Source organism: Pan paniscus, chromosome 10, assembly GCF_029289425.2.
Source record: "Pan paniscus chromosome 10, NHGRI_mPanPan1-v2.0_pri, whole genome shotgun sequence".
Lineage (NCBI taxonomy): Eukaryota > Metazoa > Chordata > Mammalia > Primates > Hominidae > Pan > Pan paniscus.
In genome coordinates, this window is record NC_073259.2 from 86981891 (window position 1) to 86999651 (window position 17761).

The 17761-nt window shown below is 38.0% G+C and overlaps 1 protein-coding gene across 15 annotated transcripts in view; it reads left to right on the forward strand.

The window, feature by feature from the left end:
- Positions 1–17761, forward strand: part of SYT1 (synaptotagmin 1) — a 588627-nt gene that overhangs the window by 68866 nt on the left and 502000 nt on the right. The window contains exon 1 of one of the 15 annotated variants that reach the window (XM_055095934.1): positions 1693–1826. The exons of the other annotated variants lie outside the window; for them this stretch is intronic. The gene's annotated coding sequence lies outside the window, so the exon portion shown is untranslated. Of the gene's footprint in view, positions 1–1692; positions 1827–17761 lie in introns of those variants that run through there. 15 annotated transcript variants of the gene reach the window in all.

Consider the following 17761-nt stretch of genomic DNA (forward strand, 5'->3'; position numbering starts at 1 on the left):
AATTTGATTTTGGCTTAAATGTAATGTTCTATTTCTTAAGGTCCAGTTTCTCAAGGTCCCATTTCTTTTCACTCTACTTGTCAAGTTCAAGACCATTTAAAAAATTAGTATTTTGCTAGTACAGTTTATTAATAACCATCTCATTTAAAAGAGTAGAGATATATGTCAGGTGCACTCAACTTTATGTTTCAGATCACCTTGGATACTGTTTTAGCATTAGTTTAATAATTTTTGATAATTCATCATAAACTTCCATCACAGATATTAGCATAAATTCTACAGGCCAATTTTTTAAATAAATCCTTGTTTTACCTCATCAAGAGAGAAATAAAGAGTGAGAGAAAAGTGAAAGAGAGATTGAGATGGGGTAGAATCCGATAACATTTAAATTTAAGGGAACATGCCTGCTTTGTGTGTTTGTCTGTTTGGTTATTTCCAGAGACATAGGAATCTCAGTAGGAGAAATTGAGTATAATGTTCTGTATTTAAGGGATGCAGTTTATATGTCTTTTTGGTCAATACAGTTATTCCCTTTATTCAGGGGGATATGTTCCAAGACCCCCAATGGATGCCTGAACCATGGATAGTAGTAAACCCTATATACACCATTTTTACATATATATATATTTGTATATACATATGTGTGTGTATGTATGTGTGTATATATATGTGTGTGTGTGTGTGTGTGTGTATATATATACACATGCATATACACACACACACACACCATACCTGTTGATATGGTCTGGCTGTGTCCCCATCCAAATCTCACCTTGAATAACCCTCATGTGTCAAGGACAGGGCCAGGTGGAGATAATTGAATCACAGGGTGGATCACTTGAGTCAAGGAGTTCAAGACCAGCCTGGGCAACAGGGCAAAAACCTATCTCTACAAAAACAAACAAACAAACAAAACAAAACAATTAGCCACGTGTGGTGGTGCACATCTGTAGTCTCAGCTACCCAGGAAGCTGAGATGGGAGGATCACCTGAGCCTGTGGGGTTGAGGCTGCAGTGAGCCATGATTGTGCCATTGCACTTTAGCCTGGATAATAGAGCAAGACTCTGTCTCAAAAAACAAACAAATAAAACGAAATAACAACAACAACAAAAAACACTTGTCTTATATCATGTCCGGAATTGAAAACACCTGTCACGCAGTCAAAAACTAGATTAATTTTCTATGTGGAATATAGAAAAAGAAAGAAGTTGAAGTGGAAAATCTGGAGCAAAATATTTATATTGAAATAAAATCTGAACTTTTTTTTTGAAAAGATACACTGGAATTTACTACACAAATAAGTCAAGGCTCTCTCTAAAGAATGTGGCATATAATTTTTGTCTTTAGAAAGTAGTAGAAGCATGGGGATGGCTGCACGGCCTCCACATTCTCTGCGGGTAGATGAAATCTTGAATTTAGGAATTCTAGCAGATCGTGCTTTCTGCCCTTAGAGAAAAGGTATTACATGTTGGTAACTGAGGTATAAAAAAACCAAAGCCCAGATCTCTTCTCGTGCTCCACGGAAATCATGCCTCGCCCGAGTCTATAATTGGCTGAATTCATTTCCAATGAAAGAAATGCAAAAACATGGAAAAGACTAAAATTGAAATTTTATAATTTAAAAGATTTAAGCTGTGAGGATGGTACATCCTTGACCTAGAGAATTTTGAATCTGTCTTTGGACAGGTGGGCAACCATAGGAAGCAAGTAGGTGTCTGGAGATGGCCGCAGAGACATCCCGTCCCCCTCGGTAGCACTGATTGCATTTTCCATGAAGGTTGCTCTTAACTTCAAAGCAGACACTCTGCTGTGAAGGTTCTGAGAGGTTAGTTCTGGGTCTCGTTGTTTCAATTAATCATTTATTCAATTAATAAATTTTGAGCTCCTGCTGTGAATCAGGCAGTATGCTAGGCCCTGTGGCCACAATATAGGCATGGTTCATGTTTTCAGCAAACGACATTTTATTGCTTTGGTAAAAATAACAATTCATCAGAAGAAAGGCTATATACTAAGTTATAGAACAGAACAGAAGTAAGACCCTCCAAAAAGGAATGTGATTATACAAGAATGGATATGAATAATTTTCCAAATTATGTGTTCAGCTTGGGTAAAGAAAACTGTGGGATTTGTTACCCTTGCTTTATGCTGAGAACTAAGAAAAAATAAAATAAAATAAAATAAAATAAAACCTTTCATGTTAATCCTTTCTAAGACAAACATGCTTTTATACTCTGATTTTAATTTTCCATTTGCCAATGAAAGGCTCTTAGATAGTAGTTAAAAGAAGTATATAAAAATTAAAACAAAAAAGAAATTATTCCTAGGTTACTAAGTATTTAAGAGCTACAAACATATATAAAAACTAAAAAATTTGTTGTAAAGCCATTTGAAAAGGAGTATACTTATCTGTAGCCACCTAAGCTATATCTTAGGGCAGAGTAAGCACAGCTTGATCAAATAATCTGGAAACCAGAATTATGTTAGCCTCATAAAGTATTTCCAAGTATGAAGAGTTCATTTTCTTTGACAAAACAAAGGAGAGATACAGTAATCTTATAGCCAAGGCAAGCCTTTGGATATAAGATTTTTAAAAGCTTGGAGAAAATTATTTTATTATAATAAAATCAATTATTGAGATCCACTGTATTTATGTCACTTCTTTTAGAGTTACATAGAAATTTTAATCTTTGTCTACAAAGAATTACACTTTAAAAGAACAATTTCAGTGTAGGAAAGGTTAACCGATGAAAATATCATATCATATTTGGGAATGTTTGCTTAGATAAGGACATAGTATTCATTGTTTCCTCATTTGTAACATATGGTGGTTTAATCAGTATTATCTCTAAGTTTCCTGGTAACTTGAACACTAGGATTCTTTAAACCCTAAGGAATTAGAATTCAAATTATGACTTGTGTGCTTCCTACTATATAATTGAAAAGTTAAACCTTGCTTATTTACTGTTTCTTAAATCATTACATATGTGTTACGTCTTTTAAGCAGCTTTTAGTATAATTCTTGTAGATTGGCCTTGTAGGTATGCCTGTTTATTTTCTTTATTCTTTAAATTGGGTATTTATAGATAATTAGGAAGTAAGATTAATTACAATTTTTCCTTAAAAAACCTTTTATGTTCACTAATTAAAAAATGCATATTCTTTATTTCTTAGTATATGTAGACTATATTTTTCTGACTTTAACCGAGTTTGGCAATTTTGCATGAACAAGCAAGGGGCACTTTATTCAAGACTATTGCAGTAGGAAAGAAAGGCCAGAATTCAGTCTGAGCTCAACTCCACTGAAATAAAAGGCAGAAATGTTCTTAAAAGCAGTGGTGGGGGAATGTTAAGCCATAGGTGTTTGTTAATTGTCTTTACCAAATGGAAAGGAAAACTTTCTCATATCTTCCAGGCAAGGGATGGCTTTACAACTTGGAGCAAGGTACCCCTGAAACTTAGGCTTCTACCCTCCAAAAGACAGGGGAATAGGAGCTCTATCTTCCTTAATGATGACATTTCAAAAGGATGGCTCCCTGGTCCTTGAGAAAGACATTTCTGGTTGTAAAACTGACAAGAAGCTTTTTTAAAGATTTACATTTCAAAGGAGGAAATATTTTGCAATTACAAGTTTTCTAAAGCAAATGCTCTAAGAAAAAAAAGATCAAGGGCCTAGAATCAGGAAGCAGCCTGTCTAAAATTTAGTCAAGCTGAGGGGAATGTTTAGTCTACCTTGGCCAATATATTAGGCTGTAATTTAACTTTTTTTTCGAGGTCCTGTGATTGTGGGCCTTCTGGGTATGACTCATTTGGACTCTTGGAGATAGGAGGAACAGTAGGGGCGATGCTTTGGGTACTCTCCTTTACTCTGCTATCCACTATTTATTTCTTGAGAAGCCTTTGTGGCCTTTAAATTCTATAAGTTGAGTAGAAATTAAATATTTATTCTGGTAACAAACAATGAAAATGTATCTTAAATCAGTGGGATTGCATAGAAGAGGATTATCATTGAAACACAATTATTAATAATATTTTTAGTACTTTTTTTAGACTGTAAACATGATGGGGAATAAAAAAGAGAGGTTGTTATGTTACAAAGATAAATAAATTCAAATGTAAGTCAAGATAAGCAACTACTTAAATAGAATAGCCATATTCTTCTATTAGCTGCTTCTTACCTTCCAACTGAAGTTAAAAGAGAAACGGTGTTTATGTGTCATTTTAGTAAGAAGACTGTAATAATTACAAATCCCCTTTTTTCCTTCAGAATCTTCTCAACAAAAAGCCACAATTTCTGGAAAATTCTATAGTGTGCTATAATGCTGAAAATAATTCAGAATAAATTTGCTCATAAAAATGTCAGTAAGAAAAGCTAACTGGATAATTTTTATTTCTCTGAAAGCCAGAGCTCTCTAATATCTGCTTTTGGGATGCTGCTTAGGGTAATTAGGTATGCTTTTCCAGTTACTTGGGGACGAGCAGATGTGACTGGTATTGCTGAGATCCTAATTTTATACTGCTAATGCAATGCTTACCGTACAAAGGCATGTGAAGGTGAGATAGTTAAAGGTCGATGTAAAGATTGGAAACTGGGAGTCTTTGTACTATATTTAAAATAATTACAACTAGGGCTAAAAATAATTTTATTTTTGCATTTCTCTTTTTTCTTTGTTTTCATCCACCATTCCCATAGCACCTGAATTCTCAGGGTCCCTCTTCTCCCTTTCCACCCTTTTCCTTCTATTTCTCTTTTAACACAGCTTTTCTCCAGGAAAATAGGACACAGAAAGAACATCTACCTGCAAACAGCCATCAGCGAGTAAGTCCAGATCATGCCAATACTCAGTAAGCCATGTCTGACAACTCACCCTTTCCTCTGAGTTTAATAGGATAAAGCTAGTAGTGGAATAGAAATTGAGAAATGTGGCTCTACTGATAAGGAAACCTTGTCATAAAGTATGAATTAGCAGCGGTTGAGCAGATTTACTTCAGGAGTGTTTCACTGCTATTATATTGCCTGTTTTATCCTTTGGCTTCTATGGAGATATCATCTGAGATAATGACCCTCCATCTATTTGCACAGGTGCAAGTAAAAAGGTCCTAAAATGGACACACAAACTCACACACATGCACACGTAAGCATGCCAAGCATACTAAATTACAGAAACGAATAATTCATCAATAAAGCAAATGTTATAAAGTCCTGTGACTCATCATTCATGATTTACTCATAACACAAATTAAAAAATAATTTTGAAATAAGTTGACAGATTGGACCTGAGGATAAATGTAGGCTATCCAGGAAATATAACTCTGTACAGTAACACTAAAGGAACAGCTGCCGTCTTTGTGTAGCTCACACACAGTCTGCTTTTATAGACCCTAATGAGGACAAAACCGATTAGCGGATTAGAAATTGACAGAAATCAGAGACACTCTGCTTAAGAATCACTAAAGTTGGATAGTATTTCAACTAATGCTATTCTTTGTTCATCTAAAGATTTATGGAATGAGTGTCTTATGTATAAACATCTGCCTCTTCAGGGAAGCATCTGTCATGCAGCCACCAAATAACATGACAGAGGGGTACTGTGTGCATCTGAAGAGCCTTAAGATCTGTGGTATTGCCCAAGTTCCTACTGCAGATTAAAACTTTTAATCAGGTAGTGTTTTAAAAAAATAAAATAAACCTAGCTCATAAAATGAACTGTTGAATAGTTTAATGTAAAAGAAAGCATTTCAAAGGATATTTCATTTAAATGCAAATGTGGACTATGAGTTATTAAAGAGAATCGAGCTTTTCATATTCTTGTTTTTCTAGACTCCTGGGATCAAAGTCACCTTTTGAACTTGCAAAGTAAGCTTCAAAACTTCTATCTTACTGTTAGGATTTAAGTTTATTGTTTTCGCTATTAAAAGACAAATGCTATCTGAAGCTTTATCTGCAGCATTAATTGTCCCTTAAAGACAAGGGAACTGAATTAACAGGGGAAAGGGTAGGACTCTAGAACATTTAGGTCATGGCTTTGGAATCAGAGCTCTCAGCAGTTTCATGCTTTGTGGATAATTAAAATCGATATAAAATAATTACAGAACTAGAAGGATCTCCAGATACCTAATCCAGTCCCTTGTCTCCAGGAGAAACTAGCTCTAGTTTAAACTAACTTCCACACAGATACTTGAGTTGTGTGAGAGAAACTGGGACTCTAGATTCACTTTCTGCACTTACCAAGAATATTGCAAATGTGGCTTGGTAACCAGTGTTCAAAAAGAGATTATGGTTTTTATAAGCATGACATTGGCATCATGAAACTATCTTCTACAGTCTCAGATCAGCAATGGAAGGCAATGATGGCCAAAATAATATTCATCTTTCACACTACATTTATAGAGAAATTAGGGTTTCTGACAATGCCCCATCTGCTAGCTTGTCTTGTCATTTTTAGTGCATCTTGTCTTATCTTAAAAGTTTAGATTGGGTGCTACATCGTCCATGAAGCTTACCAATCTCAATTCTTATTGGTTATTTTCTTTTTGATTCCTTTATTTAATAAGACTTTAGGATATATACATAACTCTATAGTAAAAATATAGATGACCATATAAAGCAGCATTTGCCATCTCTCTACTTAAATGAAATGTGCTTAAATGCTAGTCCCTGGAGCCTAACACAATACTCTTTACTTAGTCACTACTCAAAAAATGCTGGTTGATGATTTTTTTTTTCTAAATCTGGTTGAAATTAATTCTCTTTATTATTCTGTTCTCAGGGAAGATGAGGACAAGAATGAGATGTATTGAGTCTCCTGATTTCAATTCCCTATTCCAACATTATATTTCTCTTTATACCATTCTTAATGCTCCTTTTTGTTATGAGCTCGAACATCAGAACAGAGTGAAACAAATATATCCAAGCTCCATTAATGTTCCATTTCTTTAAGTAATTTTAAAGAGACAGTGACTTGCCTATTGCCCAGTCTACAGTGCAGTGGCCCAATCATGGCTTGCTGCAGCCTCAAACTCCTGAGCTCAAGTGATCCTCCTGCCTCAGCCTCCTGAGTAGCTGGGACAACAGGAGCCTGCCACCATGCACAGCTGATTTTTTTTAAAAATTTTTTGTAGAGATGGGGCTACGTTGCTCAGGCTGGTCTTGAACTCTTGGCCTCAAGCATCCTCCTGCCTCAGCCTCCCAAAGTGCTGGGGTTACCAGCATGAAACACTGCACCTAGCCACTTTAAGTAAAATTTAATGTGACAAAATTACTTTGCAACATAAATTTCTGGATGACTCCTTGGAGTTTAGTTTTATTTTTAGATACATTTTCTTCCTAAAGAAAAGGGGCATGGTTATCGAAGCATTTTGTAAATCAGTAGAATTCAACATGCCTAAGGTAAGGTGTCGAGTTAGATTAGTGGACTAGTACAACAATACTTTCTGTTTCAGAAAGGTCAACATTGAAAACATATGTGTGTCTGCATTACTGAACTGAATTGGCGAAGTTGAATATTTAATTATGTGCTCTGTGAGAATAACTGCAGTGAGATACATGTCCTTTAGAGCATTTCTTTTTTTCTTTTTCTTTTCCTTACTTTTTTCTTCTTTTTTCTTTTTTTTTTTTTGAGATGGAGTCTCGCTCTGTCGCCCAGGCTGGAGTGCAGTGGCACAGTGGCGCCATCTCCTCTCACTGCAAGCTCTGCCTCCCCAGTTCACGCCATTCTTCTGCCTCAGCCTCCCCAGTAGCTGGGACTACAGGCGCCCGCCACCACGCCTGGCTAAGTTTTCGTATTTTTAGTAGAGACGGGGTTTCAGTGTGTTAGCCAGGATGGTCTCGATCTCCTGACCTCGTGATCCACCTGCCTCAGCCTCCCAAAGTGCTGGGATTACAGGCGTGAGTCACCGCGCCCAGCCTAGAACATTTCTTAATAGAATCTACACACACACACACACACACACACACACACACACACACATATTATGTAACACTTTAGAAGAAAAAGATGGATCATTTTCATTTTTAGAGAAAGTCTTAGGAAAATTTTATATTTTACATCTACTGCATGCTTTGCAAAAACAGAAGAGAGCTTTTAATCAACAGTAACATTAGGCAGCTATATGGAATTGCATCCTATTTCACTGAATCTTGTCATCCTTGACTACTGGTCAAAATGAAAGACTGCTATTACACTATTACAGGAAATGTTTCCCATTGTTATTTCTACAACCAACAGTCTTCACCATACTTTTCTATATTCTCTGATCCACATCTTACATTTCTTTATAAATGCTTCTTCTTCCTCCTTGAGCTAATAGACACCTGGTTAGTTCACCTGCCAAAAACGCAAGGCATCCCAAGTGAGGCTATTCATTTCATTACACCAGTTGGGGGTGAAAAGAGAGGGAAGGGCTGAAAATAGGGATGACATTCTCCTCAGTTTCCATTGCCATTCAAGGACCATCACTTTCCTCTCATGTAAAACCTTTCCTCTGCACACACATCCCAGCACTGTCTTCTAATCATTGAGGACACTGGTATCTGGCTTACTATTTTCCTTTTGGCCTCTTTTGTACAACTTCATTGTCTTTGTGGAGAACCCTTCAATATGCCAACCTCCTCTACTGACATTCCATTCAGCAAACATTATCAAACCTGATGTCCAAAGAAAAGAATTAACCTTCATTTGATTCCTTATTAAAATCTCTCTCTCCATTCAAGCTTTATGTCCTTTAACTCTTTATGTCCTTTAAAATTATTCATTGAATCCTCCAAAACAACACATTACTGCAGACAATGACTGCTTCCCATGATCACATGTTCAATCTTCTTATCCAGGCATTCAATGACCTTCAAGATTGGTTCTTAACCTTTGTCTCTAGACATTTTTTAATTACTTGCACAAGATTATAACTAATCCAACGATTCTCCAAATATGCCTAACTTTTCAGACTCCAAATCTTTCTCATGGCCTCTCTCCATCTTTCCAATTCTCTTCCTCCCCAACAACCCCAAATAATCATCCCCTTTAAAGCCCAAATTTCCAGGCATTCCATGACCTTTCCATGTCAAAGTGTCCATGTCCTTCTCTGAACTTCTGCAGAATTGTGTCCCACTGTCTGAAAGCGTTTACTTTCTTGCTCTGTGGTTACCTATATATTTATCTAAGTCTCCTTAACTACTTGGAAGGTAGTACCAGCTTACTGTATTAGTAAAATAGGGTATTAGTTCAGTCTCTGGTTCTAATTAGTTCTTCTGACTTATCTCGTCACCCGTATGAACAACAGTTGTAAAATATATTGCCTGGAACCAGCTTCCACTTTTCCTGTACTTCCAGGCTGAGCCGAGGGTCAACAGAAAGGAAAGCCATTCAGCTCTGGGGTCCCGACAAGTTGGTTGACCCTGCAGCCATGAGCGGAACTCTCAAAGTCATGTCGCCCAAGCGAGACCATGCAAAGATACTGGTTACAGTGCTTTGAGTTCTGTATGTGTTCTATGAAATCATCAGTAAAAGTGACCAGGGCTTTCCTATGTTTATATTTTCCACATCACTCTCTGTATAGTAGTCTAATAATAGTAAATACTCAATGAGTATTCATTGACTAAGAAGAAGATATTTACTACATTCTTTTGTATAGAGCACAATAATTTATAAGGGGTTTCTAATCCATTCAAGTGGCTAGTTCTTCGGTCATCTATTACTTCTTTTATCCCATCTGTGGTCGGAATTTCTCATGGAGTCTCATTGTGTTAGGCTGTTCTTGCATTGCTATAAAGAAGAACCTGATAGTGGGTAATTTATAAAGAAAAGAATTTAATAGGTTCATGGGCCCACAGGCTTTATAAGAAGCATGGTCTTGGCATCTGCACAGCTTCTGGGGAGGCCTCAGGAAGCTTACAATCATTGCAGAATACAAAAGGGGAGCAGGCACCTCACATGGTCAGAGGAGGAGCAAGAGGTGAGGGGCAAGGGAGGTGCCACAAGCTTTTAAACAAATAGATTTCTTATGAACTCATTCACTAGCTTGAGGACAATACCAAGGACATGGTGCTAAACCATGCATAAGAAATCTGCCCCTATGATCTAGTCATCTCCCACCAGGCCCCCTCTTTAACACTGGGGATTATAATTCAACATGAGATTTGGCAGGGACATATATTCAAACTATATCACCCATCTCACAGGCCACAGCTTTAGCCTATGTCGAATACTGAAACTAGTAGAAAAAGCATGGCATGTCGGATTTGGCAAAACAGATTTTTAAGTAATAGTGACAAGTCATACCATGTTACAATGCCATGATTGCTTTGAAAATACTTTGCAAAACTTCTCAACTACAATTCATCATATGGTTCTTGTACCTTGACAATATTTCCCTGATAAAATGACATAAAATTGGCATTGTTACTCACCATTGACAAGACTGCATCACATGATCCATCTGGCTTGAACCTCATACTAAGTCAGAAGTTACAACTTCTTCCTGTTGAATTAGTTGCATATTATCACTAATTTTGCATAATTATATATGTGTTTCTTTGAATGATGGTATCTCATAAACATTGCAATTTATATCTTTCAGAAACGTATACATTTTGGTTGTGTATATTGATAAATAATATTTAAAATTAGTTTATTCTTATAAAGATTTCAGAATTTTAAAAATCTCTGGGAAGGAATATACGCTAAAAGATGCTTAATGTTCAGTGTAGCTGAAACATATACTTAGAGGAAGGTTTTTCTTTTTAAACAGTTAAATAATGGTAAATTGGCAAGTACCATGCCAATCCCCCTTCTTGCCATGTGTAGTACAGCAGTGGTGGTAATGTTAGCTATTAGAGATATTAATTTTATTTATCTTTTTTCCTGGAGATAAAGGCTTAGTAAAAGATGAAAATATTTCTTTCTTTCTTTTTTTTTTTTTTTTTTTTTTACACCTGGTAGACAAAGGAGCAATTTATTTGGTCAACATAGTTCTTTTTTTCTTTTCTTTTTTTTTCTTTTTCTTTTTCTTTTTTTTTTTGTTATACTTTAAGTTTTAGGGTACATGTGCACATTGGGCAGGTTACATATGTATACATGTGCCATGCTGGTGCGCTGCACCCACTGACTCGTCATCTAGCATTAGGTATATCTCCCAATGCTATCCCTCCCCCCTCCCCCTGCCCCACGACAGTCCCCAGAGTGTGATATTCCCCTTCCTGTGTCCATGTGATCTCATTGTTCAATTCCCACCTATGAGTGAGAATATGCGGTGTTTGGTTTTTCGTTCTTGCGATAGTTTACTGAGAATGATGATTTCCAATTTCATCCATGTCCCTGCAAAGGACATGAACTCATCATTTTTTATGGCTGCATAGTATTCCATGGTGTATATGTGCCACATTTTCTTAATACAGTCTATCATTGTTGGACATTTGGGTTGGTTCCAAGTCTTTGCTATTGTGAATAGTGCTGCAATAAACATACGTGTGCATGTGTCTTTATAGCAGCATGATTTATAGTCCTTTGGGTATATACCCAGTAATGGGATGGCTGGGTCAAATGGTATTTCTGGTTCTAGATCCCTGAGGAATAGCCAAACTGACTTCCACAATGGTTGAACTAGTTTACATTCCCACCAACAGTGTAAAAGTGTTCCTATTTCTCCACATCCTGTCCAGCACCTGTTGTTTCCTGACTTTTTAATGATTGCCATTCTAACTGGTGTGAGATAGTATCTCATTGTGGTTTTGATTTGCATTTCTCTGATGGCCAGTGATGATGAGCATTTGTTCATGTGTTTTTTGGCTGCATAAATGTCTTCTTTTGAGAAGTGTCTGTTCATGTCCTTTGCCCACTTTTTGATGGGGTTGTTTGTTTTTCTCTTGTAAATTTGTTTGAGTTCATTGTAGATTCTGGATATTAGCCCTTTGTCAGATGAGTAGTTTGCGAAAATTTTCTCCCATTTTGTAGGTTGCCTGTTCACTCTGATGGTAGTTTCTTTTGCTGTGCAGAAGCTCTTGAGTTTAATTAGATCCCATTTGTCAATTTTGTCTTTTGTTGCCATTGCTTTTGGTGTTTTGGACATGAAGTCCTTGCCCATGCCTATGTCCTGAATGGTAATGCCTAGGTTTTCTTCTAGGGTTTTTATGGTTTTAGGTCTAACGTTTAAGTCTTTAATCCATCTTGAATTGATTTTTGTATAATGCGTAAGGAAGGGATCCAGTTTCAGCTTTCTACATATGGCTAGCCAGTTTTCCCGGCGCCATTTATTAAATAGAGAATCCTTTCCCCATTGCTTGTTTTTCTCAGGTTTGTCAAAGATCACATAGTTGTAGATATGCGGTGTTATTTCTGAGGGCTCTGTTCTGTTCCATTGATCTATATCTCTGTTTTGGTACCAGTACCATGCTGTCTTGGTTACTGTAGCCTTGTAGTATAGTTTGAAGTCAGGTAGTGTGATGCCTCCAGCTTTGTTCTTTGGCTTAGGATTGCCTTGGCGATGCGGGCTCTTTTTTGGTTCCATATGAACTTTAAAGTAGTTTTTTCCAATTCTGTGAAGAAAGTCATTGGTAGCTTGATGGGGATGGCATTGAATCTGTAAATTACCTTGGGCAGTATGGCCATTTTCACGATACTCATTCTTCCTACCCATGAGCATGGAATGTTCTTCCATTTGTTTGTATCCTCTTTTATTTCCTTGAGCAGTGGTTTGTAGTTCTCCTTGAAGAGGTCCTTCACATCCCTTGTAAGTTGGATTCCTAGGTATTTTATTCTCTTTCAAGCAATTGTGAATGGGAGTTCACTCATGATTTGCTGTTTGTCTGTTATTGGTGTATAAGAATGCTTGTGATTTTCTATATTGATTTTGTATCCTGAGACTTTGCTGAAGTTGCTTATCAGCTGAAGGAGATTTTGGGCTGAGACAATGGGGTTTCCTAGATATACAATCATGTCGTCTGCAAACAGGGACAATTTGACTTCCTCTTTTCCTAATTGAATACCCTTTATTTCCTTCTCCTGCCTAATTGCCCTGGCCAGAACTTCCAACACTATGTTGAATAGGAGTGGTGAGAGAGGGCATCCCTGTCTTGTGCCAGTTTTCAAAGGGAATGCTTCCAGTTTTTGCCCATTCAGTATGATATTGGCTGTGGGTTTGTCATAGATAGCTCTTATTATTTTGAAATACGTCCCATCAATACCTAATTTATTGAGAGTTTTTAGCATGAAGCGTTGTTGAATTTTGTCAAAGGCTTTTTCTGCATCTATTGAGATAGTCATGTGCTTTTTGTCTTTGGCTCTGTTTATATGCTGGATTACATTTATTGATTTGCGTATATTGAACCAGCCTTGCATCCCAGGGACGAAGCCCACTTGATCATGGTGGATAAGCTTTTTGATGTGCTGCTGGATTCGTTTTGCCAGTATTTTATTGAGGATTTTTGCATCAATGTTCATCAAGGATATTGGTCTAAAATTCTCTTTTTTGGTTGTGTCTCTGCCTGGCTTTGGTATCAGAATGATGCTGGCCTCATAAAATGAGTTAGGGAGGATTCCCTCTTTTTCTATTGATTGGAATAGTTTCAGAAGGAATGGTACCAGTTCCTCCTTCTACCTCTGATAGAATTCGGCTGTGAATCCATCTGGTCCTGGACTCTTTTTGGTTGGTAAGCTATTGATTATTGCCACAATTTCAGATCCTGTTATTGGTCTATTCAGAGATTCAACTTCTTCCTGGTTTAGTCCTGGGAGAGTGTATGTGTCGCGGAATTAATCCATTTCTTCTAGATTTTCTAGTTTATTTGCTTAGAGGTGTTTGTAGTATTCTCTGATGGTAGTTTGTATTTCTGTGGGATCGGTGGTGATATCCCCTTTATCATTTTTTATTGTGTCTATTTGATTCTTCTCTCTTTTTTCTTTATTAGTCTTGCTAGCGGTCTATCAATTTTGTTGATCCTTTCAAAAAACCAGCTCCTGGATTCATTAATTTTTTGAAGGGTTTTTTTGTGTCTCTATTTCCTTCAGTTCTGCTCTGATTTTAGTTATTTCTTGCCTTCTGCTAGCTTTTGAATGTGTTTGCTCTTGCTTTTCTAGTTCTTTTAATTGTGATGTTAGGGTGTCAATTTTGGATCTTTCCTGCTTTCTCTTGTGGGCATTTAGTGCTATAAATTTCCCTCTACACACTGCTTTGAATGCGTCCCAGAGATTCTGGTATGTTGTGTCTTTGTTCTCGTTGTTTTCAAAGAACATCTTTATTTCTGCCTTCATTTCGTTATGTACCCAGTAGTCATTCAGGAGCAGGTTGCTCAGTGTCCATGTAGTTGAGCGGTTTTGAATGAGATTCTTAATCCTGAGTTCTAGTTTGATTGCACTGTGGTCTGAGAGATAGTTTGTTATAATCTCTGTTCTTTTATATTTCCTGAGGAGAGCTTTACTTCCAAGTATGTGGTCAATTTTGGAATAGGTGTGGTGTGGTGCTGAAAAAAATGTATATTCTGTTGATTTGGGTTGGAGAGTTCTGTCGATGTCTATTAGGTCCACGTGGTGCAGAGCTGAGTTCAATTCCTGGGTATCCTTGTTGACTTTCTGTCTCGTTGATCTGTCTAATGTTGACAGTGGGGTGTTAAAATCTCCCATTATTAATGTGTGGGAGTCTAAGTCTCTTTGTAGGTCACTCAGGACTTGCTTTATGAATCTGGGTGCTCCTGGATTGGGTGCATATATATTTAGGATAGTTAGCTCTTCTTGTTGAATTGATCCCTTTACCATTATGTAATGGCCTTCTTTGTCTCTTTTGATCTTTGTTGGTTTAAAGTCTGTTTTATCAGAGACTAGGATTGTAAGCCCTGCCTTTTTTTGTTTTCCATTGGCTTGGTAGATATTCCTCCATCCTTTTATTTTGAGCCTATATGTGTCTCTGCATGTGAGATGGGTTTCCTGAATACAGCACACTGATGGGTCTTGACTCTTTATCCAATTTGCCAGTCTGTGTCTTTTAATTGGAGCATTTAGTCCATTTACATTTAAAGTTAATGTTGTTATGTGTGAATTTGATCCTGTGATTATGATGTTAGCTGGTTATTTTGCTCGTTAGTTGATGCAGTTTCTTCCTAGTCTCGATGGTCTTTACATTTTGGCATGATTTTGCAGCGGCTGGTACCGGTTGTTCCTTTCCATGTTTAGTGCTTCCTTCAGGAGCTCTTTTAGGGCAGGCCTGGTGGTGACAACATCTCTCAGCATTTGCTTGTCTGTAAAGTATTTTATTTCTCCTTCACTTATGAAGCTTAGTTTGGCTGGATATGAAATTCTGGTTTGAAAATTCTTTTCTTGAAGAATGTTTAATATTGGCCCCCACTCTCTTCTGGCTTGTAGGGTTTCTGCCGAGAGATCCGCTGTTAGTCTGATGGGCTTCCCTTTGAGGGTAACCCGACCTTTCTGGCTGCCCTTAACATTTTTTCCTTCATTTCAACTTTGGTGAATCTGACAATTATGTGTCTTGGAGTTGCTCTTCTCGAGGAGTATCTTTGTGGCATTCTCTGTATTTCCTGAATCTGAACGTTGGCCTGCCTTGCTAGATTGGGGAAGTTCTCCTGGATAATATCCTGCAGAGTGTTTTCCAACTTGGTTCCATTCTCCCCATCACTTTCAGGTACACCAATCAGACGTAGATTTGGTCTTTTCACATAGTCCCATATTTCTTGAAGGCTTTGCTCATTTCTTTTCATTCTTTTTTCTCTAAACTTCCCTTCTCGCTTCATTTCATTCATTTCATCTTCCATTGCTGATACCCTTTCTTCCAGTTGATCGCATCGGCTCCTGAGGCTTCTGCATTCTTCACGTAGTTCTCGAGCCTTGGTTTTCAGCTCCATCAGCTCCTTTAAGCACTTCTCTGTATTGGTTATTCTAGTTATACATTCTTCTAAATTTTTTTCAAAGTTTTCAACTTGTTTGCCTTTGGTTTGAATGTCCTCCCGTAGCTCAGAGTAATTTGATCGTCTGAAGCCTTCTTCTCTCAGCTCGTCAAAGTCATTCTCCATCCAGCTTTGTTCCATTGCTGGTGAGGAACTGCGTTCCTTTGGAGGAGGAGAGGTGCTCGGCGTTTTAGAGTTTCCAGTTTTTCTGTTCTGTTTTTTCCCCATCTTTTTGGTTTTATCTACTTTTGGTCTTTGATGATGGTGATGTACAGATGGGTTTTTGGTGTGGGTGTCCTTTCTGTTTGTTAGTTTTCCTTCTAATAGACAGGACTCTCAGCTGCAGGTCTGTTGGAGTACCCTGCCGTGTGAGGTGTCAGTGTGCCCCTGCTGGGGGGTGCCTCCCAGTTAGGCTGCTCGGGGGTCAGGGGTCAGGCACCCACTTGAGGAGGCAGTCTGCCCGTTCTCAGATCTCCAGCTGCGTGCTGGGAGAACCACTGCTCTCTTCAAAGCTGTCAGACAGGGACATTTAAGTCTGCAGAGGTTACTGCTGTCTTTTTGTTTGTCTGTGCCCTGCCCCCAGAGGTGGAGCCTACAGAAGCAGGCAGGCCTCCTTGAGCTGTGGTGGGCTCCACCCAGTTCGGGCTTCCCGGCTGCTTTGTTTACCTAAGCAAGCCTGGGCAATGGCGGGCGCCCCTCCCCCAGCCTCGCTGCCGCCTTGCAGTTTGATCTCAGACTGCTGTGCTAGCAATCAGCGAGATTCCGTGGGCGTAGGACCCTCGGAGCCAGGTGCGGGATATAATCTCGTGGTCCGCCATTTTTTAAGCCGGTCGGAAAAGCGCAGTATTCGGGTGGGAGTGAGCCGATTTTCCAGGTGCGTCTGTCACCCCTTTCTTTGACTCGGAAAGGGAACTCCCTGACTCCTTGCGCTTCCCAAGTGAGGCAATGCCTCGCCCTGCTTCGGCTCGCGCAGGGTGCGCGCACCCACTGACCTGCGCCCACTGTCTGGCACTCCCTAGTGAGATGAACCCGGTACCTCAGATGGAAGTGCAGAAATCACCCGTCTTCTGCGTGGCTCACGCTGGGAGCTGTAGACCTGAGCTGTTCCTATTCGGCCATCTTGGCTCCTTCCCTGGTCGAAAATATTTCTTATAAGTAAGTTACTACAAACAACTTATTTTCTATTTAAAAAGTGGAAAAAGCTTCTAACTCAGCCTCAGGACATTAATTTTATTTGTGTACCATCTAATATTTGTAAGTGGACTTCATTTTATCTTGGGAGTTCAGAATGCAAATAGAAAAACAAAATTCCTGGGGGGAAATGCAGTTATTAAAAACTCCCTTAGAGAATTATTCAAAAGACAGGTTACTTTATTTACTTAAATAAATAAAGTAAAAGAATGTTGTGATCACAACATGAAAGAATGAAATTAATCTGTATTTGTTACAGAACAGGAATAAAGTTAAGTTGTAATTAATTCAAAACAGAAATATGCCTTATTTGTAATTACCTTATTTATGACAGCATTTAATTATTCCTTTAAATACAATTTTGGAGAAACTAAAATTTTTGACTAAATTTTGATTTTAATCAACACACCCAGTGTAGTCTTATGTCATAATAACTGAGATTAATATCCAGTATGCAAAATACTTGAGATTAATGTAGAATAATTTTGAAGCAAAAATGTTTTTCCCTCAGATGTGGGACATGATTCAGCATTTGATACTTAGAATTTCCTTTGAAATGTTGCAGAGACAAACTGTACTCAAACTCAAATAAGAGCAATTTCCATTATTACATAGCAATCCTGGAAATGTGTGTGAGAATGACAACTTCAATTACCACCACATCAGTTTGCCTCCCTTGTCGATTT